Here is a 16,787-nt window from a genome sequence, read left to right on the forward strand (position 1 = left end):
TCATCACTACTCTGATCATCACTGCTGATTATCACTACTCTGATCATCACTGCTCTCATCATCACTACTCTGATCATCACAGCTCTGACTGTCACTGCTCTGATAATCACTGCTTTCATCATTCATCACTACTCTGATCATCACTACTCTGATCATCACTTCTGACTATCACTACTCTGATCATCACTTCTGACTATCACTACTCTGATTATCACTGCTCTCATCATCTCTGCTCTGATCATCTCTGCTGATTATCACTACTCTGATCATCACTTCTATCACTGCTCTGATCATCACTACTCTGATCATCACTGCTGATTATCACTACTCTGATCATCACTGCTCTCATCATCACTACTCTGATCATCACTGCTGATTATCACTGCTCTGATCATCACTGCTGATTATCACTACTCTGATCATCACTGCTCTCATCATCACTACTCTGATCATCACTGCTGATTATCACTACTCTGATCATCACTGCTCTCATCATCACTACTCTGATCATCACAGCTCTGACTGTCACTGCTCTGATAATCACTGCTTTCATCATTCATCACTACTCTGATCATCACTACTCTGATCATCACTTCTGACTATCACTACTCTGATCATCACTTCTGACTATCACTACTCTGATTATCACTGCTCTCATCATCTCTGCTCTGATCATCTCTGCTGATTATCACTGCTCTGATCATCACTTCTATCACTGCTCTGATCATCACTGCTCTCATCATCACTACTCTGATCATCACTGCTGATTATCACTACTCTGATCATCACTGCTGATTATCACTACTCTGATCATCACTGCTGATTATCACTACTCTGATCATCACTGCTCTCATCATCACTACTCTGATCATCACTGCTGATTATCACTGCTCTGATCATCACTGCTCTCATCATCACTACTCTGATCATCACTGCTGATTATCACTGCTCTCATCATCACTGCTCTCATCATCACTGCTCTCATCATCACTGCTCTGATAATCACTACTCTCATCATGGCTCTGATCATCATTGCTCTCATCAGAACTACTCTGATCATCACAGCTCTGACTGTCACTGCTCTGATAATCACTGCTTTCATCATCACTACTCTGATCATCACTCAGCTTTTCCAGAAACAGAAATAACATTTCATACCCTAGCAGGATGATGCAGAGATTTATATCCATTCCCATCAATGTCTACGCCAGTTCTGTGTGTATACCAGTTGACGTTGCTGTAGATGGTGATTTGGCGTCTATGACATCACTGCAGATGGCAGGAAGGAATTATGATGTCATCAGAAGCTTTCAGTAGTGCAGACTCAGAAATAAAACTGATCACATTTCCTCCTATAAGGTCAGTTCCTTTTGGAGGGTGTAGGCTGTACGGGGCCCCGCTGGTTGGGGCCCGGCTTTGCTCGGTAGCAGGCAGTGATGGCTGTGGTAGGCCTTCAGATCTGCTTTCCCAGTGCCTTGTGCTGGTGTATGAAGGCTTTAAATAGATGACAGGAGTCTTCTGAGGTCAGGGCACTCCAGCAGGGAGGCAGGAATGCGCTCTGGATGTTTTCAGCCTTGTATGCAAATACTGTATAAGTTGAGCTACTATGTATAGACGGGAAATAGGAAACATGTGCTCCTACTAGGATGAATGAAAGCGTAAATGCTGAGGATTACCAGGCCTGGGAAGTGCAGCCTATAACATGGAGTGCGGGTAAACTGAGGACGGGGAACACTTTCTCCGCGTTACGTCGCATTTCCTGCAGATCTGAGGACTGCGCAGCCTGACATCATCGCCTAATCTCCCCTAAACCTCATTTTATCACCGCATGCTGTACTGTATAACTAAACTCCACAGCATGCTGCAAGGGTGACTGTTCACACACAGCACTTTTAACACTCCGTTTTCTTGTGCAGAAAATCTGCCGTGTTTTAATGTCGAAGCAAAGCGGGTGTGATTTCATAAAAACTCACGACCAATGTGAGGCTAAAGACGCTTTCATATTGTGCGGTTTTGGCGCTGTTTTTTTTTCCTTTTTAGGCGTCTATGTGGAGTCAGGAAGTTGCATTTTTTAATTCACCAATTAAGGCTGGTTTCACATTTGCGTTTCAAAATGCAGCGTTTTTTTAAAAAAACGCATGTGGTGAAAAAACGCATGTAAACGCGTGCAAACGCTGCGTTTTTTAGACGCATGCGTTTTTGCATGCAGAAAAAAACGCGGCGTTTTGCCGCGTTTACATGAGTTTTTTCCTGCGTTTGCGTTTTTTAAACGCATGCTGAGAAGTGTGTGACAGCTGCCAATCATCAAAATCAACTAGAAAACCCACTATAAACAGAAATAGCTAGGGTTAGGGTTAGGGTTAGGATCCCTAGTAACCCTAGGGATCCTAACCCTAACCCTAGGGATCCTAACCCTAACCCTAAGGGTTAGGATCCTAACCCTAACCCTAAGGGTTAGGATCCCTAGGGTTAGGGTTAGGATCCCTAGGGTTAGGGTTAGGATCCCTAGGGTTACTAGGGATCCTAACCTTAGGCATAGCTCCCAACCGTCCCTCATTGTGCGGGATTGTCCCGGATTTCATGCTGTGCCCCGCTGTCCAGCACAGGACGCTGTGGTCCCGGACACAGAGCAGGAGAAACTCCGCCACGCCCCCTTTTGTTAGGCCACGCCCCTTCCCCTGTATGTTCCTGAGTCTCCCAACGTTACCGTTCAGAGAGAGGGGGAGAGAGAGGGGACACTTGTAGTTTGAGGTCTGTAACAGCAGAGCCTGGGTGCAATGTAAGCAGCTGCCAGCAGACCAGTGTGGACTGCTGATGATGCCTGCTAGTATAAATCGTGCGTGGAATGAGTCTGGGGCTGAGCAGGGAGGGATGGACACTCACAGCCTCCCTGTTTGCCTCGGCTGCTCAGTGCTCACAGATCGATGACTCGCTGACACTCCAGTCAGTGCATTTCAGAGGAGGAGAGGGTGACGACGCTATTGTGGCTGCTTTTTTCCCCACGCAAAAAAGGGCAAAGCCAAAGCCCCTGTGACAGTCTGACACTATCATCATGTGCTATAATGAGACAGCAAATCATGGCACAATTAAGGTGTGTGTGCGAGGTGTATTTAGCGGAGCCGTGTGTGTGAGGTGTACAGAATGGAGCCGTGTGTGTACGAGGTGTACGGAGCGGAGCCGTGTGTGTACGAGGTGTACGGAGCGGAGCCGTGTGTGTGTGAGGTGTACGGAGAGGAGCCGTGTGTGTACGAGGTGTACGGAGCGGAGCCGTGTGTGTACGAGGTGTACGGAGCGGAGCCGTGTGTGTGTGAGGTGTACGGAGCGGAGCCGTGTGTGTATGAGGTGTACGGAGCGGAGCCGTGTGTGTACGAGGTGTACGGAGCGGAGCCGTGTGTGTACGAGGTGTACGGAGCGGAGCCGTGTGTGTATGAGGTGTACGGAGAGGAGCCGTGTGTGTACGAGGTGTACGGAGCGGAGCCGTGTGTGTACGAGGTGCACGGAGCGGAGCCGTGTGTGTGTGAGGTGTACGGAGCGGAGCCGCGTGTGTACGAGGTGTACGGAGCGGAGCCGTGTGTGCGAGGTGTATGGAGCGGAGCCGTGTGTGCGAGGTGTATTTAGCGGAGCCATGTGTGTGCGAGGTGTATGGAGAGGAGCCGTGTGTGCAAAGTGTAAGGAGCACAGCCGCGTGTGTGGGAGTAGCTATGTGTGGCCATTATATGGTACGAAGTATCATGTGCAGCCAATATACAGTATGGAGCATCATGTGCGGTCAATATACAGTATGGAGCATCATGTGCGGTCATTATACAGTATGGAGCATCATGTGCGGTCATTTTACAGTATGGAGCATCATGTGCAGTCATTATACAGTATGGAGCATCATGTGCGGTCAATATACAGTATGGAGCATCATGTGCGGTCATTATACAGTATGGAGCATCATGTGCGGTCATTATACAGTATGGAGCATCATGTGCGGTCATTATACAGTATGGAGCATCATGTGGGGTCATTATACAGTATGGAGCATTATGTGCGGTCATTTTACAGTATGGAGCATCATTTGGGGTCATTATACAGTATGGAGCATCATGTGCGGTCATTATACAGTATGGAGCATCATATGCGGTCATTATACAGTATGGAGCATCATGTGGGGTCATTATACAGTATGGAGCATTATGTGCGGTCATTTTACAGTATGGAGCATCATTTGGGGTCATTATACAGTATGGAGCATCATGTGCGGTCATTATACAGTATGGAGCATCATGTGTGGCCATTATACAGTATGGAGCACTGTGTGGTCATATTTTTTTGTTTATAATTATTGTATATGAAACAGTGTGATCAGCAGTGCTAAATGGGTGTGGTTGGGACGTGGATATGGGTGTGACTAGTTATGAATGGGTGTGGTCAGAAGCGTGGCCTAAAATTTGCCGCGCCGCGCGTTGCTAACTTTGTCCCTCTTTCCCATCTTAAAAAGTTGGGAGGTATGCAGAAGTGACTGAAAACATAACTTACAATAACAGCAAAATAAGGATATTGGTTGAAAAGGCAAAGAAAGCAAAATAAAAACAGGCTATAAAATCTCTCCCTCCGTCAGAGAGACGTTATTTTAGTTCTGATGACACAGGAGGAAGTGAACGGTTAGCCGGCATTGCTATGAGGCACCTGGGACTTGCACGTATTATGGTGGCAATGTGGCCGGCTGTAAGCGTGTCTTATGGAGGTATCATGGTTGTCTCTGTTACGGAGCAAAGACGGTGAATGCCTTTGTTATGAGGGCGCTGTGGGTGGCACAGTAACAGGATAAACTGACGGGTTAGGGTTAGGATCCCTAGTAACCCTAGGGTTAGGGTTTTCTTGTTTTTTCTTGTGTTTTCTTGTGTTTTTCTCTAAAAACACATGCGTTTTTAACGCAAGCAAACGCATGTGCTTAAAAACGCATGCGTTTTTAACGCAAGCAAACGCATGTGCTTAAAAACGCATGCGTTTACATAGACAGCAATACATTTTTTTGCCGCGAAAAAACGCATGCGTTTTTTGCGGCAAAAAACGGCGCTAGAAATTACTACAGGTTGCATTTCTGCAACAAAACGCAAGCATAAAAAACGCATGCGTTGCCAAAAACGCGTCAAAACGCATGCAAAAACGCATGCTTTTTTAGCGCTAAAACGCAGCGGCAAAAAACGCAAGTGTGAAACCAGCCTTAGCTTTTCTGTATATATATAAAAAAAAAGCATAAAAAAGTTCACATCTGCGCCCAAAATGCATAAAAATATGTATTAAATATTAAAGTGCAGGATCTGCAGAAATCATTCAGATAGAAAAAAACAGCAGAAGTTAAAAAAGTTGCAATTGATGAATCAGCTGGAAACATCTGGGAGCCCCAAACTCCACTGACGGCAGCAAAAGTAACAAAAAAAAACAGTGAACAAATTGTAGGATTTAAAAAAAGAGACGAAAATTAAAAGAAAAATTTGGTGCAAAAAAAAAAAAAGAGGCGAAAAACACCAGACACCAAACAAAAGACACAAATGCAACAATGAATCAGGTCTAACGTTTACTGGAAAGTAGCAGAAGGTTTCACTGCTCCAGAGTAACTGAAGTTCTGCGGTGTCTTTTTCTGGAGACTTCTTCTGCTGTCAGAGACTGAGAACGTTCTTCACTTGATTCTTCTTACAGCTGGAGCTTTGTTACAATCAGGGCTGGCCCGAGAGATTATGGCGCCCTAGGCGAAACTATTTTGTTGCGCCCCTACTACTTTTAACATACCTCCCAACTTTTGAAGATGGGAAAGAGGGACAAAGTTTGCGGCGCGCGTAGTGCGCCGCAGCAAATTTTAGGCCACACCTCTGACCACACCCATTCATAACTAGCCACACCCATATCCAGGTCGCAACCACACCCATTTAGCACTGCTGATCACACTGTTTCATAAAGAATAATTATAAACAAAAAAATATGGCCACACAGTGCTCCATACTGTATAATGGCCACACATGATGCTCCATACTGTATATTGGCCGCACATGATACTTCGTACCGTATAATGGCCACACAGCTACTCCTACACACGCGGCTGCACTCCGTACACACGCGCTCCGCTCCATACACCTCGTACACACGCGGCTCCGCTCCGTACACCTCGTACACATTTAGCTCCGCTCCATATACCTCATACACACGGCTCCGCTCCATACACCTCATACACATTCAGCTCCACTCCATACACCTTTTGCCTTTTGAAAATATTTTTTATAATTTTTTCTATTTTTTCTCTTGCGCCCCCTTAGGGTCGGCGCCCTAGGCGGCCGCCTAGTTCGCCTATACGTTCTGGTCTGCTCTGGTTACAATAGTATAAGCAGCAGCACAAACCTGTCTCCTGCCCTGACAGTTTGTTACAATGTATCAGCGCATAGTAAAGGGTTTGTTTCATGAAGTAAGCGATGACTCGTCTACAGGAGAGATGATAACTTGCTGATCCTGAGAATAGGCTCTTCATGGCCATGTGTGACCGGAGAGGTGCACAGGGTTAGGGTTAACCCTCGGCCCCTTTCATTCTCTATGGGGCACTGCAGAGCCCCTTTCTTAGCATCGGTGGGTGCATCCTGTGGATACATGATAACTTGGTGCAGACCCTTTACCTGTGTGACATGTCAGTTATTAGGAGGGTTCCCGTGATGTCAGAGTTATGGGGGCTGCAGAGTTCAGGAGTACAGGCCGGGGTATCCCTGTATATACCCTGTATTACAGCTGGACGGCTCGCCCCGTCTGTCTCACCCGCTCTCACTCCACATTACGGAGGGTTTTGTGCTGAAGCAGCCGCGGCTGGCACAACGCATCTCGAGAGCCATCCCTGTTGGACCATCCAGCCGCTCTCCTCGTCGTACAAGAGATCATTTACATCTTGATGATGCAGCTTAAGATAATTATAATGGCAATTCCTGTGCATCAGGGTGTCTTTTCATGAGAAACGATAATAAGAATTCAGATTGCCATGGCTCCTTATGGGGCTGCAGCATGCCACGGCTGCACTGCCAGGAGCTGAGGCGGCTGCCACCTGGGTGGAATATGAGCTCAGTGTAACCTGTCTCCTAAGTAGTGAGGGGGCACGAGACAGAGTGCTCACATTACAGCTTTAATGGCCAATTACACAGAGATGAATAGAGGAGGAATCATCAGCTCACAACTTTCTGCAGAGTCTTATCTTCTAGTGATGGAGGGGTCACAGCCAACAGCAGTCATATACTATACTGATCTGTGCATATCTCATGCCCACCATGGTACTGACCCCGAATCAAGGATCTGCTAACACAGCCTGCACAAGAACAAAAGTCCAGTACTGAAGCACTGGTCCTGAGCTACATTCTGTATTATACCCCAGAGCTGCACTCACTATTCTGCTGGTGCAGTCACTGTGTACATACATTACATTACTGATCCTGAGTTACATCCTGTATTATACCCCAGAGCTGCACTCACTATTCTGCTGGTGCAGTCACTGTGTACATACATTACTGATCCTGAGTTACATCCTGTATTATACCCCAGAGCTGCACTCACTATTCTGCTGGTGCAGTCACTGTGTACATACATTACATTACTGATCCTGAGTTACCTCCTGTATTATACTCCAGAGCTGTACTCACTATTCTGCTGGTGCAGTCACTGTGTACATACATTACATTACTGATCCTGAGTTACATCCTGTATTATACCCCAGAGCTGCACTCACTATTCTGCTGGTGCAGTCACTATGTACATACATTACATTACTGATCCTGAGTTACATCCTGTATTATACCCCAGAGCTGCACTCACTATTCTGCTGGTGCAGTCACTGTGTACATTACATTACTGATCCTGAGTTACATCCTGTATTATACTCCAGAGCTGCACTCACTATTCTGCTGGTGCAGTCACTGTGTACATACATTACATTACTGATCCTGAGTTACATCCTGTATTATACCCCAGAGCTGCACTCACTATTCTGCTGGTGCAGTCACTGTGCACATACATTGCATTACTGATCCTGAGTTACATCCTGTATTATAGCCCAGAGCTGCACTCACTATTCTGCTGGTGCAGTCACTGTGTACATACATTACTGATCCTGAGTTACATCCTGTATTATACTCCAGAGCTGCACTCACTATTCTGCTGGTGCAGTCACTGTGTACATACATTACATTACTGATCCTGAGTTACCTACTGTATTATACTCCAGAGCTGCACTCACTATTCTGCTGGTACAGTCACTGTGTACATACATTACATTACTGATCCTGAGTTACATCCTGTATTATACTCCAGAGCTGCACTCACTATTCTGCTGGTGCAGTCACTGTGTACATACATTACATTACTGATCCTGAGTTACCTCCTGTATTATACCCCAGAGCTGCACTCACTATTCTGCTGGTGCAGTCACTGTGCACATACATTACATTACTGATTCTGAGTTACCTCCTGTATTATACTCCAGAGCTGCACTCACTATTCTGCTGGTGCAGTCACTGTGCACATACATTACATTACTGATCCGGAGTTACATCCTGTATTATACCCCAGAGCTGCACTCACTATTCTGCTGGTGCAGTCACTGTGCACATACATTACATTACTGATCCTGAGTTACATCCTGTATTATACTCCAGAGCTGCACTCACTATTCTGCTGGTGCAGTCACTGTGTACATACATTACATTACTGATCCTGAGTTACCTCCTGTATTATACTCCAGAGCTGCACTCACTATTCTGCTGGTGCAGTCAGTGTGTACATACATTACATTACTGATCCTGAGTTACATCCTGTATTATACCCCAGAGATGCACTCACTATTCTGCTGGTGCAGTCACTGTGTACATACATTACATTACTGATCCTGAGTTACCTCCTGTATTATACTCCAGAGCTGCACTCACTATTCTGCTGGTGCAGTCACTGTGTACATACATTACATTACTGATCCTGAGTTACATCCTGTATTATACTCCAGAGCTGCACTCACTATTCTGCTGGTGCAGTCACTGTGTACATACATTACATTACTGATCCTGAGTTACATCCTGTATTATACTCCAGAGCTGCACTCACTATTCTGCTGGTGCAGTCACTGTGTAGATACATTACATTACTGATCCTGAGTTACATCCTGTATTATACCCCAGAGCTGCACTCACTATTCTGCTGGTGCAGTCACTGTGTACATACATTACATTACTGATCCTGAGTTACATCCTGTATTATACTCCAGAGCTGCACTCACTATTCTGCTGGTGCAATCACTGTGTACATACATTACATTACTGATCCTGAGTTACCTCCTGTATTATACTCCAGAGCTGCACTCACTATTCTGCTGGTGCAGTCACTGTGTACATACATTACATTACTGATCCTGAGTTACATCCTGTATTATACCCCAGAGCTGCACTCACTATTCTGCTGGTGCAGTCACTGTGTACATACATTACATTACTGATCCTGAGTTACATCCTGTATTATACTCCAGAGCTGCACTCACTATTCTGCTGGTGCAGTCACTGTGTACATACATTACATTACTGATCCTGAGTTACATCCTGTATTATACTCCAGAGCTGCACTCACTATTCTGCTGGTGCAGTCACTGTGTACATACATTACATTACTGATCCTAAGTTACATCCTGTATTATACCCCAGAGCTGCACTCACTATTCTGCTGGTGCAGTCACTGTGTACATACATTACATTTCTGATCCTGAGTTCCCTAGAGCTGCATGCACAATGCCTCTGATGTCCTGATCTCAGACTCCTCAGCGCCCCCTGCTGGTTCAGGTGATCACAGGGCAGGTCCGCACAGATGGTGACAGGTATAATGGAGGAGTCTGTGATGCCGCTGTCCGCACCCACATCTCCTTGCTCACGCCATATTGCGCTGTGACGCTCCTGTGTCTCTGGCTTTCAGTGAGGAGCCTGGCTGCGATATTAGGATGCAGCAGGGGAGCAGGTAATATGGGGTAAATGAGATTATCCACATCATTATGGCTGCTGCGTATTACTGGAATCATTAATTGATGGATTGTGTGAGATCATAAACCGCAGGATGGAGCCGGGGTGATCTGGGTGCTGCCGGAGAGTGCAGCGTTTCCCGGGCAGGAGCAGGACAATATGGCACTAATGTGCAGCGGTGGCCGGGCGCGATATCTGGGCGGACGCTCCGCTCATGACACTAATCATATCTCACTCTCGTCATTTGCATTTATCTAAATCTTTGGTGCTTTTTATCACCTGGCGACGGGGCGGCATCTCGAAATTCGGGAAATAAACAGTAAATGTGGAATGTAAAAACTGCGACATGACCTCAATGCAGGGGCACGGATATCGCTGGGGATGCCTCGTGGAGAGGGGGACATCTTTTTTTTTTACTTAGATTCACATATTTGGGGCTAAAAATAATTTTTGCAATAAGGATTCATTAAAAATGTTGCACCTTTCGGCTTTTACAGGCCCTTTGTTTAGTACATTTTCAACTGGTCAGTGGTCATAAATCAGCTGAGAGGAGCTCAGAGAAAGGCAGATAAAAGAGGCACAACCTCCCCATCACAACCGTGATCTTCATGTTACCTATGTAACAGGTGATGGTGGACCTACAAGCACCAGTCCTTGCCCTCAAAACCTACGGGGAAGTAATAACATTCACCGACACAAAGATGGGTCCCAATTTGCTACCAGGCCCCACTACGTCCGTGTAGGTCCTTGTGACGGGGAGCTTATTAATACTAAGCATAACATGGACTAATATGAGGGTGGGCCCAATGAAGGACCACAATCGTCATTGAAGCCAAGCCACCATCTTAGGTTGCCCCGCTCCTCTCTTACAGCAGGTGATGGGAAATGAGTACTAGATCGTCTGTGGATGATAATGGCTTGAAGCTACTCAAGAACTGGAACATTTCTGATTTTTATTCTAATAGTCCCAGGGCCCCCAACATTGATGCCATGACCTAAGGTTCTCTCTGTACTGGAGACGGAGAGCTGAGAATATCTAGGCTTGGGGAGATGATCTCCATATTGATCTCTTACCAACCATGAGGTCTAATAAAGGGCTCACCATTCTCCTCCTCCACGACTGGAGAGGAGAAGCTGAAACATACCAGACGTATACAACATAGTCCACTAATTAACTGCTACTAATTTATGCCATGGGACCCCAATCGTCCACCTTACTGGGGTCACCACCTTCCCAGAAATGGTGCCAGGACATGACCCAATTTTAGCTGTAGGACCAATGCTTCGTTCTGTTTCCTTCCATGCTGATCCTATTACCACCAGTGACATCAAGACTTCTTCCATGGGGTTAAGATCGGGCAGCGAGTGGGTGGATGGGTGAGTATGACCCAATATACGGAAGTTCTGGGGCTTCACTCCTTCATAGACGTCCCTGACGTGGAGCTTTCAGAAGTGGTCGGATGACACCCCAGCTCGTATATTATACAGGTAGCATTAGGCAGAGCGGTGATGGGACGGAGATGATTAGATATAGCACACGGTGGTCACCGGTGAGAGTGTGCTGCCATGTTTGGCTCTGACGGGTGCAGTTTAGCTCCTCTATTGTGTAATGAAGGAGGTTTATTGCTTATAGACAATGTCTATGACAATGCAATTGTCTGATGAATGCGTCCTCGGCTGCTGATTATGATTTCCTAAGATGACGTATGGTCGTGAGGACTTGTCCTGGACCTGCCTGTTCTAACATGCTACCTCCATTGTTGTGGACGCATTTCCACAATTTTTGCAATAATGGATATCAGATGTATAATGACTGTATCTAGCGGTCACATAAAATACACAAAATGTTAGAAATGTGCATCGATCCATGCAAAATATTCACAGGTTTCATCCATCTTGTAGGAATTTACATATTACATGGTATCGTATGTAGTAGTTCTGGGCATCACCCACCGATCTGCCCGGTATTCCGGTACACAACTGTGCAGGTAATCCATACAGGAGCCTATGAAAGCGGTGAGACAACCTCCATCCCAAAAGTTCTATTTCTCCGGTGGAAATGCGCTCTGCCCTCCGTCTGCTGGTGATCGGGGAGCGGTCCAGCCCCGATATATCATTACCCTGTATATGACTGGGGTGTGATTGGCAGGTCCTCATGAAACTGCCGTCATTCACCGACCTCCTGATGCTTCGCTACGAGCGCAGACATTGTGCGCTGCCATTCTGGGTGGCATCAATGATCTATTCTTGCAAATGATTAAATGATATATTTTCAATAGTATCGGGAAATGTCACCGTAGGACGTTATTATGAAACACATAGTTTAGCGATCCCACACTAATTGCTGCGGGAGCTGTCTGCGGAGGTTATATTACCACCTTGCGTGTGCCTTCTGCAGTCCGACGCTGTCATTCAGCCAGTAATTTCAATGTCACTTACTGTTTTTCAATTATTTTCTGACACGCACAATTCCCAGTCACAATGAGACAGCGCTCCGTCGCTTTCTCGCCTGTTTGTGGTGTCTGCGTCGCTGTATTGAGCCTGGTTTACATGTATCTGTCGGCTTCTGTTTCTCAAACACAGTCATATACATTTACTCTTATATGCACACACACATACAGTGTTTATACATAAATACACCCGCCCACGCAGGAGAACTCCCGTATCCAGGCTGATGTGCTTTCCTTGGCGTCGGACTGATGCATAGAAAGCTATAGATCTCCGAGATGTGAGCACAAATCACTGCAGACGAAATTACCGTCATCTCCGATATATAAAGAGTGCAGAGTAGAAGAGCAAAGGCTGTAAAACATCAACGGAGGTACTGTGCTGATAGGACCTGTCCAGTGAGGTCACCATCATCGGTAGGATGGACCGTTACCATGTGGCATGAGCACCAAGATCACATACAGGGCACCAGAAGGTCCACGCAAAACTCAAGTCATCCAAAGCCAAAAAGGCCAACCAAAAGAGCAGAAGATCATAATGGTGGCCCAAATAGGTCCCATAAGGTCCAGCAGAAGACAACCCCAAGTGCAGGTGACTTGTACGATGATTCTCAATCTTAGGTATGCCCTTATGATAGAGGCAAAGACTAGGATGCAATGAAACATTCAGTTTTGATAAAGGGCAACTCTCAGGATCAATGATGTTGGTAGATCCAAGGATCCAGGGTCTAACTCCCTGACCCACCTATTACTTCCATGTCGTGTTGATCCACAAGTCTTGGAGCTTCATGGTGAGGGAGACTCAAGACCAATGACACATATATTTCCTTTTCATGGTAATCTTTAGAGCGTGTCCACAATGAGACAGTAGTGTTCCGGTTCTCTCTTGGTGTGGAGACATGAAAAGTATTGGTGCTTTTGAACCATGGTCTTCCATGAAGACCAGTGTAAGCCAATAAGTAAATCCTCAAATATGGAGCTGGAGAAAGCCAAGAGTCTGGCGTGTTTTACTGTTATTACTGTTAGCAGATGAAACTACATTTGAAATTTACTACTATAGAGCTGCTCTATGTGTGACGCTTCTGTAAGACAGCCGGCTTTAGCAATGATACCGTAACATTTCTTGATTGATGGTGGAACCACAATGTCTAGATGAACCTTGTTACAGAAGCTTCTGTGTCAACCGTCGCCTAATGCATGGTGTGAATAAAGATGAGAATATTCCAGAGAAAAGATTCTAAATCAACACATGGTTCAAAGGTTAAATTCATTCTCCCGAGACCCTAAAGCAGCCCAACTTTCCAACAAAAACACTGTGTTAGGACCAGAAGACATTTACGTAGCTGATGGACAAGATGCTACAAGATCAAAACTTAGAAATACATCATAGCCCCAAAATAATGTAGACATTCTAGGAAGAGGCCAGTGATATGGACTCAAAATAAAGTAGTGATGGAATTCAGCTATGGGCTACTTGTATCATATGGATATCGCAAACTGGCGGAAGAGAAAAAGAATTGGGATGGTCATCACAAAAAAACCTTAGCGATATGGCAAGAGTCATCGGCAGGAGGTAGACGCCACCTCATAATGTCCCAGAAGATTGTGCTCTACCACATTGATAGATGATTTTTACCTCTACGCACAACGATGAAATATATATCCCAACTTTTATAAAAGAGGTGATGTATTTCTGTAGCCAGTTTTTAAGGCGGAGGTAGACACTGAAGAGCAGAGAGCAAGTTAGCCCTTGAGAAGTATAACTTATTGGCGTCTGAACACCTCCCTATGGAGCGTTGCATAAGAGGAGAGAACTATACCGTCGCCGACAGATCCGGAGACTCGGCACGTCTGCTCTTCTATTTATGTGAAATCAATTACATCGCTGCTGTTATTAAACGCTCTACTCATAACTAGCCATTAACAAGTGCAAAGGCTGGCAATGGATGTATGTAATTCACTGGTCCCCGAGGGGCCGACAGCCCTAAAGAAGCTGGTTACTGGAGACAAGTGCACGCTGCTCCGCGATGAGTCCAGCCCGCGGACATAAAACCAGAGCACTGCAAGGATATTAAATACAACATGGCCATCAGTGGACACCATGCATGAGTAAGACCAATAGGCACATATACGAGCCCATAATACCTGGATTCTGGATAGCCATATGTGCACACTTACCAATATATTAATCTCATACTTCAACACCTTCTAAGTACCAGTAATGGTTGGAAATACCCCTTTAAAGCAGAAACTCTGACTTTATTTGGTTGAGATCATGGGCCAGTCCCATGTAAACTGGGACCTCACAGCCGTCAGAGTCAACGCACCGCTCATTGTGTGTCAATTTTAACCAGATTGTCAAAAGGTAGTAATCCAGTCCCGGGATCATCAGCAAGAGACTCGACTGCTAAATCAGATTCAGGCCCTTAATAGGGTAAGTAAAATCTTTTTTTTGGGAAAAGCTCAGAATGGATTACAAGAAATAAAATCAAGAATATACATTGATGATGCCCCAACAAAGGGATGTGACCACTGCACCAGAACATGTGCACCACCTACTGTACGTCTGTCAGAGAACCCCAGGGAGGATCCCATAATACAGCTTCCATATCTCAATATTGTTTTTGTTTGTTTTGTTTTTTACAAAAAATAAAACCTACACACAAATTTTAAAACAATTCTTATGAAAATAGAATTCTAATGTTGGCACCTAGGACTCGGGAACACTATGTGGGAGGTATAATGCGGCTGCACTGACAGTACAGTATACATGGAAGGGAAGAGTGCAGTGGTGGAGTGACCCCGCTCCACGACTCTGAGATCCGGACATAAAAGCCGCCTCGTTGCGTATTCCACTCATGGCTCCGCACTCAGCATTCAGGCGGTACGCTCCTCATTCCAGGTGTGAGACAAGTTTATAGCCCTTTATATCAATGGCAGAGGAGGAATAAATCTCCAACTGGAACGAAATCTTCCGATATCTCAAATGAAAAACAACAGGTTGTAGAAACGAAATTATAGTCAAGGATTTCTCTAAAAACGATGTGGGAAGGGACAGAGCCTTGTGCGCTTCTAAGATTGAGAATTGTACAGTGGGAAGTGAGGACAGTGTGGACAGAAGATCAGTAGGCCAGCGTCGCTCACACAAAATGGCCTCCTAAACTTTCAAAAAAGCAATTAGGAAGGAGTACAACTTTTTACCATTGCCTTCTCCACACCAATGATCAGATGTTAGCGAGGCGTACAGGTCATAAATGTCCCCATCTCCACCATTGAGCCAAAAATGAGATGCTTCAGACTCTTCTTGCTTGATCTTAACTCTCAAAGCTAGTAGGTGTGGTAGGAGAGCCACAGGGTGGACAGACTTACAAAAAGCAAATATTGCTGTCATTCTAGGTATTATGCTATATCCTCCGCCTCATATCTACACGACCCTCCTCACCCTGCCTTATAGCTACGTGACCCTCCTCACCCTGCCTCATATCTACATGACCCTCCTCACCCCGCCTCATATCTACATGACCCTCCTCACCTCATATCTACATGACCCTCCTCACCCCACCTCATATCTACATGATCCTTCACACCCCGCATCATATCTGAACGACCCTCCTCACCCCACCTCATATCTACATGATCCTCCTCACTCCGCCTCATATCTACATGAACCTCCTCACCCCACCTCATATCTACATGACCCTTCTCAGCCTGCCTCATATCTACATGACCCTCCTCACCCCACCTCATATCTACATGATCCTCCTCACTCCGCCTCATATCTACATGATCATTCACACCCCGCATCATATCTGAACGACCCTCCTCACCTCACCTCATATCTACATGATCCTCCGATCCTCCTCACTCCGCCTCATATCTACATGAACCTCCTCACCCCACCTCATATCTACATGACCCTTCTCAGCCTGCCTCATATCTACATGACCCTCCTCACCCCACCTCATATCTACATGACCCTTCACACCCCGCAACATATCTGAACGACCCTCCTCACCCCACCTCATATCTACATGATCCTCCTCATATCTACATGAACCTCCTCACCCCACCTCATATCTACATGACCCTTCTCAGCCTGCCTCATATCTACATGACCCTCCTCACCCCACCTCATATCTACATGACCCTTTACACCCCGCATCATATCTGAACGACCCTCCTCACCCCACCTCATATCTACATGATCCTCCTCACTCCGCCTCATATCTACATGAACCTCCTCACCCTGCCTCATATCTACATGACCCTTCTCACCCCACCTCATATCTACATGACCCTCCTCACCCCACCTCATATCTACATGACCCTCCTC

At 45.8% G+C, this 16,787-nt stretch overlaps 1 protein-coding gene and 1 long non-coding RNA gene across 6 annotated transcripts in view; one reads left to right on the forward strand and one right to left on the reverse strand.

Annotated features, from left to right (window-relative positions):
• Positions 1-16,787, reverse strand: part of ZBTB20 (zinc finger and BTB domain containing 20) — a 941,497-nt gene that overhangs the window by 412,016 nt on the left and 512,694 nt on the right. The window contains exon 1 of one of the 5 annotated variants that reach the window (XM_077293707.1): positions 1,159-1,224. The exons of the other annotated variants lie outside the window; for them this stretch is intronic. The gene's annotated coding sequence lies outside the window, so the exon portion shown is untranslated. Of the gene's footprint in view, positions 1-1,158; positions 1,225-16,787 lie in introns of those variants that run through there. 5 annotated transcript variants of the gene reach the window in all.
• Positions 1,308-16,787, forward strand: part of LOC143817887 (uncharacterized) — a 38,751-nt gene continuing 23,271 nt past the window's right edge. Inside the window, exon 1 of the long non-coding RNA XR_013224192.1 lies at positions 1,308-1,359. This is a non-coding gene — a long non-coding RNA (uncharacterized LOC143817887). The remainder of the gene's footprint in view (positions 1,360-16,787) is intronic.

Source organism: Ranitomeya variabilis, chromosome 3 (genome assembly GCF_051348905.1).
Source record: "Ranitomeya variabilis isolate aRanVar5 chromosome 3, aRanVar5.hap1, whole genome shotgun sequence".
Taxonomy (NCBI): domain Eukaryota; kingdom Metazoa; phylum Chordata; class Amphibia; order Anura; family Dendrobatidae; genus Ranitomeya; species Ranitomeya variabilis.